The sequence below is a fragment of the Cervus elaphus genome, chromosome 16 (assembly GCF_910594005.1).
Source record: "Cervus elaphus chromosome 16, mCerEla1.1, whole genome shotgun sequence".
In the NCBI taxonomy this organism is placed as follows: Eukaryota; Metazoa; Chordata; class Mammalia; order Artiodactyla; family Cervidae; genus Cervus; species Cervus elaphus.
The window spans coordinates 16945920-16964422 of record NC_057830.1 but is presented as its reverse complement, the minus strand read 5'-3'; the positions used below and the strand labels follow the sequence as shown (position 1 = coordinate 16964422).

The following is an 18503-nucleotide window of genomic DNA, read 5'->3' as shown; positions in this document are numbered from 1 at the left end:
CTGTCAAAAGGAGGAGGAGGAGGCAGAGGATGAGACAGATCGCATCACCTACTCAACAGACGTGTTTGAGCAAACTCCAGGAGATAATAAAGGGCAGAGGAACCTGTCCATAGGGTCGCAAAGAGTTGGACACAACTTAGCAACTGAACAACAACTTACCAGACATACAACCCCAGTTCAGTTACCTAATCTCCCCAACCACGAGTTTCTTTACCTGTAAAGTGTGAGATTCAATGAGACTGAGAAAATTGCTGGTACATGGAAGTACTCAAAAAATGTTAGATGCTATTGTTGATGACACAATAGTGAAATAGGTTAATGGGAGAGAGTAGTGTAAACAGACCATACTGTAAATAAGAATTTATTATTTGTTAAAGGGGTCATTTTGAATCAACAGGCAATTGATGTCATTATATTTAGTAGTTAAAATTTTTCAGATAACTGATACATTAAAATTAATTTTATGAGACCATAAGTAAGTAGAAGAAAAAAAATAATCAAATCTTGGAAGAGTTTAAAAGCAGTTTGAAAAGGTCCAAAGTCAAACTGATTTGGCTATGAAAAAAAAATTTTTTTTTTTTTTGCCTGCATTGCAGCATGCGGGATCTTAGTTTCCCAACTAGGGATTGAATCTGGGCCCCCTGCAGTGGAAGTGCAGAGTCTTAACCACTAGACCACCAGGAAAGTTCCCCCCACCCCCCATCCCGCCAGACTTTTTCTACATAAAAGAAAAACTCACAAATTGCATGACAGACAGGCATAAGGAGTGGTATATTGGTTAATGTTAACAACATTAAAGAAAGAAGATGCCCAAATTTGTCACATTTGCAGATTTCCATGGTATAAGTACTCCCACCAGGCTACCAACATGAAGTTGGGTGCTCAGGAGCTGGTACAAGCCAACTGCAACACACCCCTTATACAGATGTGGCAGAGGATGTTGAAAAACCACCTAGAGATCAACCTCAGGCCAGCACACATTTCTGCTTGAAGCTGCCTCCCCCGGAAAGCAGAAACAGTTGGGAGTAAGCATCCACTGTATTATATTACAGAGGGTTCCTTGAGCTGGACTTGTACCACACGGGGTTTTGGACCTACAAAGGATCTCTGGGATGGAAAGATCCCTGTGGGGTGGTTGGGACCTACACTAGGAATAGCCCCTTTGGGGCCAAATCATACTTCTCCTTAGGCTGAGGACTAGGGGGAGAGGTATTGCTAGGCAATTCACTTAGCAGAAAAAGAACAGTTGGACCAGAGCAGAGGGTCTTTTTCCCTTGATTTGTTCCTCCAAAGCCCATGATACTCTTGGCAGTGGGGCGTGTGTTTTGCTATCTCTGGATACTTACATTTTTGTCTTTGTTTTTTAATTCTCCCTTTGATATTGTTCAATCACTATGATAGTTTTCATTAGTGAGAGCACAAAAACTTGTGTCTAGACAGTGATGATGTGACTCAAGTGATACTTATAGCAGACAGAGAGGCCAAAGATGTGTCTCGTTGTGGCCAGGGAGCCAAGGTATCGTTAGGGTTGAAAGCAGCAAAGTATGGATCCTTGGAGTCCTGCCTCCTGTTCGTTGGCTGTAGGGATTCCATCAGGGGCTTGCACTTTTATTCCTCAGTGGACTGCTAGCTGGTCATTTTGTAACCCAGTCTTAAATAAATTAAATGTACCATCTTGGAATAGGTTGTTTTTTGTGATCATATCTGTGTTGGAGAAGACTCTTGAGAGCCCCTTAGACTGCAAGAAGATCACATCAGTCAATCCTAAAGGGAATCAGTCCTGAATATACATTGGAAGGACTGATGCTGAAGGTGAAACATCAATACTTTGGCCACCAGATGCGAAGAGTCATCTCATTGGAAAAGAACCCAATGCTGGGAAAGATTGAAGGCAGAAGGAGAAGGGGACGACAGAGGATGAGATGGTTGAATGCTATCACTGACTCAATGGACAAGAGTTTAAGCAAGCTTCGGGAGATGGTGAAGGACAGGGAAGCCTGGCGTGCTGCAGTCCCTGGGGTTGCAAAGAGTTGGACACGACTGAACAACATATCTGTAGTTCTAACAGAAGATTCATTTATTATAAGGTCAGCTTCATGCAAAGAAGCAGCATTTAATTGGATTTCAGAGAAATGGAGATCTACTAAAGATAGGAATAGTGTCGTTAGAAGTGGTACAGTTGTTTGAAGTCTGTAATTGAGAATCATTACTTTGGGCAGCAGGGAAAGAACAGTTGAGGTGAGATAAAGGTGTGGAGAGAGAAAAAGTTGTTACTTTTAAGGGGCTAATAAATAATTAATCTTGTGAGAAAAGTAGCTTTAACAGACACATAGAGGACTGACTGATGGGAAAGATAGTTTGCCAAAATTGGGTACAAACCAGTAAAGATATAAATGAGATCTGCCTGAGCTTGAGACTTGGCTTTGGAGGTAGACAAAAATGATTTCTTATGAGTGGGATGCTTTAATGACTCATTGGGCATGGAGATTTACAGATGCTCATGTTTTCAGAGCATTTATTTATTAAAGGTTGGTCCATTAACATTTCATTATTCTTGGTTGATTTTTTTTTTTTAATAGCAAGTTTAGTATCTGTCATTTATAGGGCTATTAATTTGATGACTCAGTGTTCCTCCTCACTTACTTGGGTGTTTCTGGTCTTTTTGTGTGAGTTTTCTTTAATCAGTTTAGGTCTTTAACTGGTTTTCATTAATTCTGCTTCTCCTGGAAACTTTTGCTGATTTGTGAAACCATTGTTTCTCAGGATTGGAAGGGTCGGAAATAGTCTAATCCACAGTTAATTTAATGCTTGATTCTCTTGTATTGCTCTTTTCCATTTCAGACTTAAATAGCTGATATCTTGATTTTAGTAGTTGGATTTATCAAGAAATAGGATTTGGGGACTTTGTGACAACATAGCAGTCTCAGACCCAGAGTCATTTGGAGATAACCAATTGGCCATACTTTGGAGTAGCTGAGGGCCAGCTGGTTTTGATGCTGAAGTATTGATACCATCCAGTGGCATCTACTACAGGGTACTCTGACCTTTCTTTTTAAACCCTGGGCTGGGGGTGGGAATGTAGTTAGACTTAGGATTCAGACTCTCAGTTCAGTTCAGTTCAGTTCAGTCGCTCAGTCGTGTCCGACTCTTTGCGACCCCATGAATCGCAGCACACCAGGCCTCCCAGTCCATCACAAACTCCCGGAGTTTACTCAAACCCATGCCCATCGAGTCGGTGATGCCACCCAGCCATCTCATCCTCTGTCGTCCCCTTCTCCTCCTGCCCCCAATCCCTCCCAGCATCAGGGTCTCTTCCAATGAGTCAGCTCTCCGCATGAGGTGGCCAAAGTATTGGAGTTTCAGCCTCAGCATCAGTCCTTCCAATGAACACCCAGGACTGATTTCCTTCAGGATGGACTGGTTGGATCTCCTTGCAGTCCAAGGGACTCTCAAGAGTCTTCTCCAACACCACAGTTCAAAAGCATCAATTTTTTGGCGCTCAGCTTTCTTCACAGTCCAACTCTCACATCCATACATGACCACTGGAAAAGCCATAGCCTTGACCAGACAGACCTTTGTTGGCAAAGTAATGTCTCTGCTTTTTAATATGCTATCTAGGTTGGTCATAACTTTCCTTCCAAGGAGTAAGCGTCTTTTAATTTCATGGCTGCAGTCACCATCTGCAGGGCCAGGCTAAACCTAGGAATCTTATGTTTGTAGCACTTTCTCCATGGTTCTGATCTATTCATGGGCAGGGAAAGGGTTTTGGTTGGTGGTACAGAATCAGCCTCTTTTCTTTCAAAGTTAGTTGGCTAAAGCCAGCCTGCTGTTCTTAGAGACTCTGCTGTTTGTAAATTAGGCTAAAATGCTGGGAAACATTCTCTAGAAGGATTCTAAATTATAACTCCTTAATATTTTCTGCTTATATAATTTGAATGCAGAGTCCTTGGTGTGGTTCAGGCTTTACCAAGGAAGCCCAGTTGATGGCTGCCAGGAGGCTTGACCAACTGTTGTTTCTAGAATTCAGCAAGCCCTGGGGCTTCAAGGCTCAGAATCTTGATTTTACTTTTATGAGTCCATACTTTTGTTAATAGTTGATTCATGTAAACCATAGTCTTAAGACACATGCATCGTCTCGGGAGGCTAATTTATTAAACTGACATACAGACCAGAAGATTTTTGTCAGTTTAGCTAGTATTAAGGAAAAGCCAAATTATTATTTAAGAATTATCATATTTATGCCTAATAGAAAAGCAGTGCGATTATTAAAAAATCCAATCCAAATATGGACACATATAAATAGAGTCCTTTCTGATCCCGCCTCATGAGATAACAGTCGTTCACAGCTAGTCTATATATATCCTTCCAGGCTCTCTGCATATGCAATAACTTGTGTTGCTCCAGTGCTTTATTTTCTGAAGCTCTGTAGTTATGTTATGCACACTGCTTGCCAATTTGTGGGAAGCCAGAGGACATGAGGTCGCCTAACGATATGGAATTAGGTGAAGGGGAGTAGACCGGATTACTCACAGCACAGCAGCTCAGTATCCTGAATTGTCCATTCAGCGTTCCATAGTCGGCTGCCCTGGCACCCCTTCCCCAAAACAGTTTAGAAGACCAGTGTCAGTGTATATCTTTCAGACTGTTATTTGTCATTAGAATTGGCCAATTACAGATTCTGGCACCCAAGAGGTGCTAAATAAATAGTACGTGTATACGTACTTCTCCACCTGGCCCCTTTTTTCTGACAAGTACATTCTGTAGCTGTGTTTATACCATGATCTAGTTTTGCCTTGGTCTGTGTGTCCTTTGGTCTCTTTAAAAGATGACTTTTCTCTCTCTACTTTCATCTGTTTTATCTTATATTTCGGGCTTCGCAGGTGGCTCAGTAGTAAAGAATCTGCCTGCTAATGCAGGAGACTTGGGTTTGATTCCTGGGTCGCAAAGATCCCCTGGAGAAGGACATGGCAACCCACTCCAGTATTCTTGCCTGGGAAATCCCATGGACAGAGGAGCCTGGCAGCTACAGCCCATGGGGTCGCAAAAGAGTTGGACACGACTTAGTGACTAAACAACAACAACCTTATATTTCAGTTCTCTGCGACCTCACTTCTCTTTTCCCCTTATGCTGCCTACAAAGGGAATGAAAGTCTACACTTTTAATAATTCTTGTAATTTCTAATTTCTCAGAAAAAAATGTTTTCTTTCATCAAATTTCACTATTACCCAGCTCTTTACCTTAAACGATTTTGCTTTTATCTTGTTGTATACCTACTGGAGCTATTAAAAGTGTTCATATGGAGTCTGTCAGTAGAACTCCATATGTGAGGTGGCCAGAATGACTGCCTTTTAGTGCAGTTTTTCTTATACATATAACAACTCTATTGAGATGTAACCATATACTATATAATTTACCCATCTTAAGTATACTGCTCAATGATTTTGAGTATGTCCACTGAGTTTTGATCACTGCAATTGATTTTAGAACATTTTCATCACCCTCCAAAGAAACCTTATACATATTAGCAGTCAATCCCCATTCCCTTCAACTCCCATCCAACCCTAGGCAAACACTAATCTATTTTCTCTTTCTATAGATTTGCCTATTCTGGACATTTCATATAAACAGAATTACATACAATAAAATGTGGACTTTGTGTTTGGTTTCTTTCAGGTACATTGTTTTCAAAGTTCATTCATGTTGTAGTATGTTTCACAATTCATTCCTTTTTATTCCAAAATGTATCTTCCATGCTGTGGGATAAATCACATTTGTATGTATCTATTCATCAGTTGATAGGCATTTGTATGTGCTTTCCTAATAGCAAAGTAGTATTTTAAATAATTATTACTCTTGAAATCCAAACAAATGCTATGCAAATTATAGATGGAAGTTACTGAAGGCTGTGAAAGTGCTGCACTCAATATGCCATCAAATTTGGAAAACTCAGCAGTGGCCACAGGACTGGAAAAAGTCAGTTTTCATTCCAATCAAAAGAAAGACAATGCCAAAGAATGCTCAAACTACTGCACAATTGCACTCATCTCACATGCTAGTAAAGTAATGCTCAAAATTCTCCAAGCCAGGCTTCAACAATATGTGAACCATGGACTTCCAGATGTTCAAGCTGGCTGTAGAAAAGGCAGAGGAATCAGAGATCAACATCCGCTGAATCATCGAAAAAGCAAGAGAGTTCCAGAAAAACATCTATTTCTGCTTTATTGACTATGCCAAAGCCTTTGACTGTGTGGATCACAATAAACTGGAAAATTCTGAAAGAGATGGGCATACCAGACCACCTGACCTGCCTGTTAAGAAACCTATATGCAGGTCAGGAAGCAACAGTTAGAACTGGATATGGAACAATAGACTGGTTCCAAATATGAAAAGGAGTACATCAAGGCTGTATATTATCACCCTGCTTATTTAACTTATATTCAGAGTACATCATGAGAAACGCTGGGCTGGAGGAAGCACAAGCTGGAATCAAGATTTCTGGGAGAAATATCAATAACCTCAGATATGCAGATGACACCACCCTTATGGCAGAAAGTGAAGAGGAACTAAAGAGCCTCTTGATAAAAGTGAAAGAGGAGAGTGAAAAAGTTGGCTTAAAGCTCAACATTCAGAAAACTAAGATCATGGCATCTGGTCCCATCACTTCATGGGAAATAGATGGGGAAACAGTGAAAACAGTGTCAAACTTTATTTTGGGGGGCTCCAAAATCACTGCAGATGGTGATTGCAGCCATGAAATTAAAAGACGCTTACTCCTTGGAAGGAAAGTTATGGCCAACCTAGATAGCATATTAAAAAGCAGAGACATTACTTTGCCAACAAAGGTCTGTCTGGTCAAGGCTATGGCTTTTCCAGTGGTCATGTATGGATGTGAGAGGTGGACTGTGAAGAAAGCTGAGTGCTAAAGAATTGATGCTTTTGAACTATGGTGTTGGAGAAGACTCTTGAGAGTCCCTTGGACTGCAAGGAGATCCAACCAGTCCATCCTGAAGGAGATAAGTCCTGGGTGTTCATTGGAAGGACTGATGTTGAAGCTGAAACTCCAATACTTTGGCCCCCTCATGTGAAGAGTTGACTCATTGGAAAAGACCCTGATGCTGGGAGGGATTGGGGGCAGGAGGATAAGGGGTCGACAGATGAGATGGTTGGATGGCATCACCAACTCGATGCACATGAGTTTGGGTACACTCCTGGACTTTGTGATGGACAGGGAGGCCTGGCGTGCTGCAATTCATGGGGTCGCAAAGAGTCGGACACAACTGAGCGACTGAACTGAACTGAACTGAACTGAACTGAAGGAGGAAACAACTGTTTGTTTCCACCTGTTAAACACCACTACAGGTGTTTTCTTCAAATATCAGCAGTGATATTTGGACAGTTGGAAATTATCTTTGAAATCAAAACACAAAACATGTTTAAAAATCTATTATTCTTGGCTATGTCCTATAATTTTCCTGTAAGAAGAAATATTAGCCATGCAAACAATAAATTTAGATAAAACAAGCCACAAAATGTACTATAGTATTTTTGCTGTACATTTCACCCTTGAACAGCATGGGTTTGAACTGCGTGGGTCTACTTGTTCTCAGGTTTTTCCAACAGTAAATACTACAGTTCCACATGATCTGTAGGTGGTTGGTTGAATCCGCCAGTACAGAACCTGGGATATGGAAGAAGCATGGATACAGAGGATTGACTATAAAGTCATATGCAGATTTTGACTACATGGGGTTAGATGCCCCTAACCTTTGCTTTGTTCAACGGTAAACTGTAATTCTTATGCCTCTTATTTCCTTCTCCCTCCCCTTCCACATCCAACCATCCACAGTGTCCATACAAGATACATGTTTTGTTTTTTAACTAAATTTTTTTATCGAAGGTAATTTATAACATTTTATTAATTTCTGCTGTACAGCAAAGTGACTCAGTTTAAATATATATATTTTCTTTTTTATATTCTTTTCTATTAAGGTTTGTTACAGAATATTGAATATAGTTCCCTGTGCTATATGGTAGGACCTTGTTGTTGATCCAGTCTATATGTAGCAGTTTGGGTCTGCTAATCCCAGACTCCCAGTCCACCCCACCTATCTTTTGGCAACCACAAGTCTGTTCCTTATGTCCATACAGGAGACAGTAACCACAATAAACAGGGCAGAGTAGAGTGATCATGGGCCTTAGGGCTCAACTACCTGCTTCACATCCCTGCTGTTTTAGTGCTTATTGGCTGTGTACGCTGTATACATCCCTCACTACGCTGGTGTATTTCCTCTGTAATGTTTATTAGAGAGTACTACCTCTCAGATGTTACTGGTTCTCCTGTATTTTTCAGGAGAAATCTTAGGTGATTCTCAGCATACAGCTTTCTAGTGAAGTTTGAAATGTTCTGATCTCTTGTCAATAAGTGTCAGATAGAATGACTGAAATACATTCTGGTTGTTTTCATTGTGCATCTATTTATATCTGACACTATATTGAGGAAGTAGAAAAAGTATGACCTGGAGAAATGGGAGTTAATATTTATCTTTGTTATTTCTTCCATAATTAAATAGCACGAATGGAAGTAAAAAATGCATTGTAAGTGTAACTATTTAAAAACTGCACTATCCTTTTCTAATGCTTGTACATTGCATAGACTATTTTATAAGTTGTATAACTGGAGCATGGCATACTTTTATACCCTGTTTCTGAACACAGCTTTTTATCACTATCATTTTATATGTTACTGTGCAACGTCTTTATAATTATCCTTATGGTTGCTTAATATTTCATTCTCATTTTTAACCATTTTCTATTAGCAGATAGTTAATTTCTAATTTTTTTCTCACAATAGCACTATATTGGACATCCCACATGCAGCTCTTTTAATGTTTTAGATTACTTTGAGTTATTTGAAATGTATCGCCAAATTACTTTCCCAAAATGTTTAACTGATAGACATTGCTTTCAGTTTCAGAATAGTGTTTTTTTAAAAAACTGAAGTATAGTTGATATGCCATATTAAGTTACAGGTGTGCAATATAATGATTCACAATTTTTAAGTGTTGTGCTCCATTTACAGTTTTTGTAAAATGTTGGCTGTATTCTCTGTATTGTATGATAAATCCGTGTAGCTTATTTTATACCTAACAATTGATTGCTGTTAATCCCCTACCCTTATGTTGCCCCTCTCCCTTCCATCTCCCCACTAGTAACTGCAAGTTTGTTCTCTCTGCTTGTTTTTTTGTTACGTTCAGTAGTGTTGTGTTTTTTATTCTGCATATAAATGATTCTAATATTTGTCTTCCTCTGTCGGATTTATTTCACTTAGCATTAATACCCTCCAAGTCCTTCCATGTTGTTGCAGATGGCAAGGTTTCATTCTCTTTTTATGAGTTCCAGCATAGTTTTAACCAGTGCCATCAGCCTTTTCTTGAGTACTTTTCAGTGGGAGCATCCATCCTAACCATGAACCCCTATGCTCTGGTTTGCAGAAACGCGTTGGGAGAAAGATTGGCACAGTCTGTATTCACGTCTCCCAGTCTGTGGGTGACCGAATATGTTTTGGAGCGTCTCAAAATAAGGTCTCAGAGAAGTCCTACTGAAGAGACTAGACTTCGTTAACTAGCATTTCTAAAACTTACTTAAATCTAGAATTTGTTTTTCTCATAGACCCTATTGACAGATATCTCTGGGAAATGCTATATTGTATAATATCTGTAGGAAAAAGAGCCAGCCTGTGATACAGTAGAATGCTTTTTAGGGAAATGATCTTATGCAGGAGACAGTGAGGACGTTTGCACAAACATCATGCTACTTGAATGATGAAAGACCTTGCCTTGTTCATTCATCCATTAAATAAATTTACTGAGAGCCTATTATGTGCTAGACACTGTTCATCTACTGGGGATAAATAAAACCAACAAGTTCTTGCCCTGAAGTAGGCAGTAAGTTTGGAAGAATAGCCATTATATAATTCAGCCACTTAGGGCAAGATTCTCTACACATTGTTTCATGTGGACTAGGTTTCCTCTTGAAGAATTTTAAGTGCTTACTGATCCCTGATTTAAACAAAAAAATATCCTTACTCTCAAAAAACTCATCATCTACTGGAGAAGTAAGTAATTATAATGTGAAATAGTAATTATTATGATGGTGGTATGTACATAGTGTGCAATACTAACTCCAAGGAAAGGAATATAATCTATATTTTCATAAATTATTTACCTATAATAGGAATTTGTTCCCTTCAGAGTTTTTAGGCACTGCCATAGAACTGAACATATATTTATTTCTGTGCACAATTACTGTAGACTAAAGACATCTTCATTGCCAAAGACAAGATCTAATTTTGATTTAAGACATAAATTTACTCACTTCCACTTACCCATTAGCTATGATATATGATCAGAGTAGTCTTCATGTTTCTTCTCCATAAGTCATCATAGTCTTCATAAGTCAGTTCTTAGCCATTCCATCAGGGAAAGGAAGCACGGTTGGAATGAGAATCCTATCTTGAGTACCTGTGAGTTCCTGCTTTAAGAGAAAGGGTAACAGTATAAAAGTCAGCAAATCCATTAGCTACAGGAAACTGGTTGTACTCTAGTAGGTTGGAGGTGCAAAGTACAGCTTTGGGCCTGTCAGTCTGCCCTTGGTGTCACCAAGTACTGAAGATATTCTGACACTTGTAGGCTGTGATGGGGAGAAATGAAGCCCTTAAAAACTATATAGTTAAAATAAAACCAAATATAATTTTAAATTAAAAACGTTACTTTCCACTGATTCAGAAGAAAGGCAAGTTAGAAATACTATTCAAGGGTTACAGACAGGTTTATCTGTATAATTTTGATCGTGTTTCTTTCCTCATGGAGGTAAAATATGCTGTGAGCTGTGTTGCAGGGCAGAAGGAACGTGGCCCCTGCCCAGTAATTGTCACGTGCTCATGTACAAGGAAGACAGCCCCTGGGACATCTGATGGAAGAAGGACATCTTTGTAACAAACCCACAGTTATTATTTTTTTTTTTTTAGGGCATTCAGGGAAAGAATGAAGTCATTGGCAACATATCTCCCCATGATCTTTCTGTCACCGCGTAAATGCATAACTTAGAGCAACTATCATTGGCATTTCACTCTTTTTCCTTAAACAGATGAATGTTTGTGGTTTAGCATAAAGTTCATGAACTAAGAAAAGCAGTTGGACACAGATGCCTGTATCTTTCCACTCAATGTATCTTATTACCTTTAACTGCCTGTTAAAATCATGCTTTTATTTTTCCCTTTCAAATATGAATTGCTATCACCAGGCTTAGCAAATGAAACAGATTACTTATGGTAACTGTACATAGTTATGCACTCCAAATCCTTGAGAGAGCTTTCCCAAAGGACAGGCAATGTCTTTCAAAATCCTATTACAAGATTTTATTTTCAGGTGCTGTGAACAGAGGCTGAAAGCCTCCATGTTTTATTGCTACCCAACTTCATCGGGTCTGCTCACTCTACTGAAAATTGTGGCAAAAATGATACACATCAGCTCTTTTATTCTTTTGTTACTACTCTGTGCAAATAAAAGCATATTGGGGAATTTTAATGAACCATTGAGTCCTTGGAGGGAGCTTTGAAGATTTGGAGTGTATGACTATCTGTCTTTAACACTGGAGGTTTTTGTGTAAAGCAGATTGGCATGAACAAAATAAAGTCTTCACAGATATTCCACTGCTTACAACATATGTGCTTAAATCACAAATGTCTATAGTAGTGACCTTGGAGATGGAATCAGTGACTTGAGGCTTTCTGGTTGTGCTAAGGAGTAGAGCTGCTGGAACTATGATCCTGTTTCAGAGGTAGTCTGTTTACCCAGAAAATAGAGACTGTGGTGGTCAAAGAAAATTGGAGAGAGGGAATTTGATTATTCAAAAAAGTAATGAACACTTTCCAAGGATACATCCTGGAAATCTGCTGGGTGAAAGACCACATCTTAGCTTCCGTTAGCCTTCACATACAGAGTTGGCTTTTCATTGGAATCTGGGAAAGGCAGGGTGGATTGGATCTGTGTTGTAGAGAGGTAGGCACACAGGAAGGATGATATCAGTACGCCTGTCATTAGGTGTAGGCTTCAGCTTATTGCAATCCCTGGCCAATCAGTCTAACTCTACTTTTTGCTGTCCCATAGGAACATAAGCAAGTCTTGATAACCTTACAATAATAATCTGGATTCTGTTTGAATTTCTAAGTACTTAACCATGAGTAATGAATAATTGTGGTATTCCTCCTGACTAATAAAAACACAGAGGCATGGGCAGTGCTGTAGTTGTGAATTGCTGGCCCAAATGGTGTTGGAATTGACTCTGGTTTGTCCTTTATTTTCAGGGTTAATACTACCTATACCCTACTTTTCTTTCTTTGGACCAGCCTCCCCGATTGCCACTTACTGTTGCTTTGAATGAAGGAGAATGCAGTTATCTAGCTTGCTCTGGGGAAATGACAAGGGGGAGCCTCTTGTCCTTTAGCCTATCAGAAATTCCAGCTTACAGTAACTCTGGATGTATGTGACCAGATACTACTTAACTCAGTATTAGTGGGAATCTCAATGACATCAACATGAAAATATTATTCTAGTTAGCTTAATAAATATAGCCCTGCACTAATTGTACCAAAAAACAAAGGACAATATGTTTTCTCTTTTCCAAAACCGAAAGGCCTCTTTCTAAATGGAGCAGCCATAAAATGTAGTATAGAGAAATCTTAATGGCTACGAAGAGAGAAAAGGGGCTGACTTGAGTTTTTTTGTTTTTTTTTTTAAATGAACTTAATGTTCTGTTTGTTTACTACTACACATTTCTGAGTGGAATAATTCTTATTTGGCAGTCAATATTTCCCATCAGAGCTAGAAAGAATTTTTAGTATGTTTTGGGCATAAAACACATTCTATTTTAGACAACAGAGAATCATTTTTTAGTGTTTGCTTCAGAAGTTTATGAGGTAGTTTCAACAAATCTAACAAATGTTTGCTTAACGGTTCCCCATCTCTATTCCTGTAGTACATTTCACACATCTCTATTTTGACATCACTTATGTTATCAAGTCCTTGGTTTGCCTCTATTGCTCTAAAGCTTTGTGAGGGTAGGGCGCTGTCTTACCTGGCTTTGGATCTCAGATTCTTTGTGTGGTGCTGAGTATTTATTTGAAGAACCGACAGAATGCTTAAAAGTGTTACCTGAAAAGTTAAGTAACTTCTTAGGTAATTTACAGTACTGTTGTTTAAAGCACATTTTTCATTATTGTCACATAATGTTTACAAAAATCTCATGGATCAAGGAAAGACTCATAGTACAAGGTAATAGTGTTACTGAGTTATGATGGGACTCTTGAGAATCTTTGCACATCAGTCTTAATTAGAAGAGAGTCATACAGACAGTATGCAGAGTATAAAGAGGACAGGGGCATTTGGTCTTTGCCGTTAGGTATCACCTGGATCTTTTGACTTCTGGAGTTCGGACCCTGCTTATTTCCAAATTTGAGACCTCACTGGCTTTTTGTCTTAAGTCTGGATTGTTGCTATTGTCTCTTTGATCCTTTTATGTCTTCCAGCCCTGCCTGTTTCTGTGAACTAGATTCACATCTGTCAGACCTTTCCCTTCCTAGTGGTTCCCTGGCTTGGCCCACCCTGCCTGCCCTGATACTGCTAATGCCCTCCAGTGATGCCTGATTTGACTCACTGGTTGTAACATATCACTTGTCAGAACCTTTGTGAGGGACTGTTACCTACAAAAACATTTACTCAACAACTTTATCTTCACTGGAAATAACATGGAAATCTAAGACAGAACTTTTCACAGGATTTATTTCCTAAAAAATGCACACCCCTATGAAATCAGATTCATCAGAAAGCCTTGGTTTTAGCTGTTAGGGCTCATGGTGCATGTGAAGTCTAGGATGTAGTTACCTGTACTATGACTTCTGAAAGAGATATTATGGAAGTTGGTTTTGTTTTGTTTTAAAATCTATGATGTGTAAAATGTAGGAAGGAATGTGAAGATGTTAAACATTGTGATAGTGAATGGTGAAAAGTTGCTCAGTCGTGTCCGACTCTTTGCGACCCCATGGACTGTAGCCTACCAGGCTCTTCCTCCATGGGATTTTCCAGGCAAGAATACTGGAGTGGGTTGCCATTTCCTTCTCCAGGAGATCTTCCCAGCCCAGGGATTGAACCCGGGTCTCCCGCATTGTAGGTTTTACCACTTTACCGTCTGAGCCACCAGGGACTAACTTTAAGGATATGAATATAATACAGACATCAGGCAGACATCAGCTGTGATCTGACTTAGATTTATTTTTTATGGCCTAGTACTAGTATTAAAAATTGTAATTCTGCTTTCTAGGTTGTTAGTCTTGTAGAGTGTGCAGGAAGACTGTAATGTGAATGCTGTTATACACATATATTTACACCCTTATTTTAAAAATACTTTATTATGGAAAAGTTTAAAACTTCATTTTACTTGTTTTTGGAAGTCTTTATTTCTTTGTGTAATATCCCAAGTTTGTCTCATACTCTTCTGCCTGAATAACTTTAACATGTTTTGTACTTCAGTTTGCTTCTGATAAATTCTCTTAGGTTTTGTTGAACAAGTCTTCATTTCTGAGAGACATCTTCTCTGGGTATAAAATTCTGAGTTAATAACGTGTTTATTTTTTCTTTTTAATTCTTTCAGTAATAAAAAGATGTCATCCCATGGTTTTTTTGCTTTGCAGGATTTCTGATAAGAAGTTTGCTTAATCTTTGCTTCTTTGTTTACAATGTGCCCTTTCCTCCCTCTTTCTGCCATCAAAATGATGTCTCTGTATTTGGTTTTCAACATTTTGAATATAGTTTGTGTAGTGTATGTATGTATACATGTGTGTGTTGTATTTATCCTGCTTGGAATTCTCTCAGCTTCTTGGATCTATGGTTTGATTTCTTATGTTATTTTTGGAAAATTCTGTCAGTATTTCTTCTAACATTTCCTCTGCTCCACTTACTCTTCTGGGATTACAGTCACACATGTTAGACCATTTGATATTATTCTATAGTTCTTGGACGTTCTGTTCTGGGTTTTTAATTTTAATTTTCTTTTTTTGTGTGTTTCACTTTGGGTAATTTCTGTTGACCTATCCTTGAATTTATTGAGCCTTTACTTGGCAGTGTTTAGTTTACTGATGGGCCTGACAAAGGCATTCTTCATCTCTGTTATCATGTGTTGTTGTTTTTTTTTTTTAAGTGTTTTCTTAGCTCTTTCTGGTAGTTTCCACCTCTCTGCTAGAGTTTGAGGACTCAGGTTTCAGTAATGAATTTTCCACTTATTTTCCTTATTTCAGGAACTAAATAAGACCAAAGGAATCATACAGTCCAAGTCTTTAAGTGACCAAGGGAAAAGAAAGAGACTTGCTTGACTTGCTCAAGATCAAGCAAGTCTCTAAGCAAGTCTCTTTCTTTTCCCTTGGTCACTTAAAGACTTGGGCTGTATGATTCCTTTGGTCTTATTTAGTTCCTGAAATGTAAGATTCTGTGAATGGGAAGAGACCTAACACTGATTGACAGCCTGTATTAACCTTATGCAGAATTTGAGAAAGGGATAAAAATCACATTTAAAAGTGCTTTTGAAAACATTTTACTTTTTCTAGGTCTATGTGGATTTTAATTGGAAGAAACAGACAGCATTAAATCCAGTTACCACTTGGTTAAGTGTGTTAAAGAATCATTAAATTTTTTCAACTGTTGGGTTTCCTGACTCGCTTGAGAAATTTCATGGCTTATAAAACATATCACTCTTTTTCTCTGTGCCTGTAGAATTTTAAATTATTGGGTTGCAGTTTGCAGTGTGAGGAAAGTTTGCAGTATGAGGAAAAACTAATGGAGGTATTTTTGCTCTTTACTGGCTAAGTGCAAAATGAATGATATTCTCACTGGATTTGGCTTTGTGGCCACAGACTTGGGTTCAGATCCCAACTGCACAGTTGTGAAACCTTGGTCTGATAAGTTAACTTTTGGGTCTGAGTTTCTTAGCTGTGCAGTAAGGACGATACCTGCATCAGAGAGCTATTTTAAAGGTAATGTGTGTAAAGCTTTGGGTACAGTGCCTATTTAATAGCAATTAATAGCTGAGAGCTTTAAAAACAGTAGCTACAATGTAAGATGGCCACCATTAAGTTGAAGTTTTATTAAATAGAAGGGGAAAAGTGAGTTTAATATTCTTTCTATTCTTTCAGTGAAAGGGTCCATCTGGTAAAAGGATATTTTAACAATAGGGAGAAGGTTAACTGAAAAGTCAGTGTTGGTGAATAAGAATTATAACCAAGAGTTAGTGTTTACTATGTGATAGATAGTCACATTTAATCCTCAACATAGCCTATGAGATAAACCCTCCTGGAGAAGCTTTTCTTTATCTGAGTGAGGTTGACCACACCCTTTTTTTGTATTCTTCTGATCCACTTTGTACTCTGTGACTGTTTTTTATTTAACCCCTATCCTCTCTCCACTTCTCATCCCCAGTGAAAGGTTTTCTATGTATTTGGGCTAGACATTGCCCACAGTAAATTGAATTCTTGAGATATTGAATCATTGTGTTTTTCTGATCAAAATGAAATTCTACCATCTTTGTGTTACAGGTGAAAATTTAGGCATTAAATGTGAATGTTGGTCTAAAGTAAAAATTAAAAAAAAGTTGTGAATAAAGAGAATGCTCAATCAGACTTGTTCCTCCTCCTTCCCCTAATACATACTATTTGTTAAGATAAGCAAATGTAATATTTCAACGTAGCCCTTGTTCTGGAAATCACCTTAGAGTAAATGTAATGAATTTCAAAGAGGCGTCCAAATTCTGTGTTTGTAAGTAATTTTACTGTAATGGATATTATTCAAGATTGAAATCATTTAATACAAAGAAACATTCTTTTTCATACTGGAAGCAACTGTCTTCCAAAACGCAGCCCACAATACAGGCATTCTTATTGGAATAACACTGGGAATAATGTCAAATTATTTTTGCAGGGTTTTTTTTTTTTTTTTTTTTTTTTGGTCATTGCACAAGTTTTCACAAAACTGTATTCCTGATCATAGGTTTTTAGAACTGGAAGGAACCTAAGAGATTTAATCTCACTTCTTCCTGCCACCCAGAGAGATGAAGTGATTTATCTAAAATTGTTTAGCTACCTAATGACAGAGCTAAGGAGAAGAGTCCTTTATCCATCCGCCATAATGCTACATTCCTCTGGAAAAAACTGCCTACTCCCTCTTGGTTTTTAATGCTAGTTAGAGTCTGAGGGTAAGGTTTTTTCCCATGACTAACTAGTGCTCTTTTGTTTTCTCGTGTGGGTGTTTGGGAACAAGCTTTTAAGGGTGGTGGGGTTTTGTTGTCGCTGTTGAACAACTCAGAGTCTGAGGCACTGAAAAGGCATTTGTCTGGTTAGCATTTAGGGGTCAGGAAGGAGTGGTTGTAGCTCCAGATTTTTGCTCTTAACCTCAATAGGCAGATGTTTTAAAGTTGAGTTTTGTAACCTAGGGTCTGAATTCCCTGAACTTTTTGAGAAAATTATGCAGCTACATGCTTATCTCCTAAGAAAAGGATCTGTAGCTTTCATCAGTTTGTCAAAGTTAAAAATTATTTTTTTTTAGATGGAGGAACAGCTAAGCAAACTTAGTTGAGAACTGTGTCCCCACTCTTTTTTTTTTTCTTTTTTTAATTAAAATTTTTTAGTATTTATTTTGGCTGCACTGGTTCTTTTTTGGAACAGCGCGGGCTTCTCTAATTGTGGCATGTGGGCTTAATTGTGGTATGTAGAATCTTAGTTCCCCAACCAGGGATGGAACCCAGGTCCCCTGCATTGAAGGCATGAAGTCTTATCCACCAGGAAAGTCCCTGGGTTCATTCTTGAACTCTAAATACTAATTATACTAGAGGGTTCCCTTATCTCCAGCCTCGTTCTGCCAGTGTCCTTCCTTCTGACAAGCCTTCTAGATTGCTTCCTGTATCTTGTCATGGAAACCACTGGAGGCCCTAGCCTTCTTTTTGCAGAACTTTTTCCATAAGTTTCCCAAGCCTTCAATAGAAATTCATTTTACTCGACTTCCTTCCTAGATGAGAACATGTAGAAAAGCATGTTCTACATTTTTAAGTCTGGCAAAAGTCACACAAAGAAAAAGCTATCACTAAGACTGACGTTGGAAGAATTTGTTTATTCATTTTAAAAAGTCTGTACTGACCACATACCATGAACCCTCAGGCATTGTGTTAGATGCTGGGAAATGAGCAGTGGTCCTTCTTATGCAAAGCTCACGTTCTGCTAGGGACACATCTCAGTGGTAGTAATTGAGCATGCTAACTGCTCTAATAGAGATACCAACAAAGCACTGAAATCGATCCTGGCCAGGGAGAGAGATGGGTATTGGGGTAAAATTCACAGAAAACTGACAAATATTTGAGTTGCATCTTAAAGGTTCAGGGTTTTAGATATCAGTGTTATGTTTATGCC

The 18503-nt window shown here is 38.6% G+C and overlaps 1 protein-coding gene across 3 annotated transcripts in view; it reads left to right on the top strand.

Annotated features, from left to right (window-relative positions):
- SLC44A1 (solute carrier family 44 member 1) overlaps positions 1-18503 on the top strand; it is a 212029-nt gene that overhangs the window by 37905 nt on the left and 155621 nt on the right. The gene's annotated exons all lie outside the window — the stretch shown is intronic.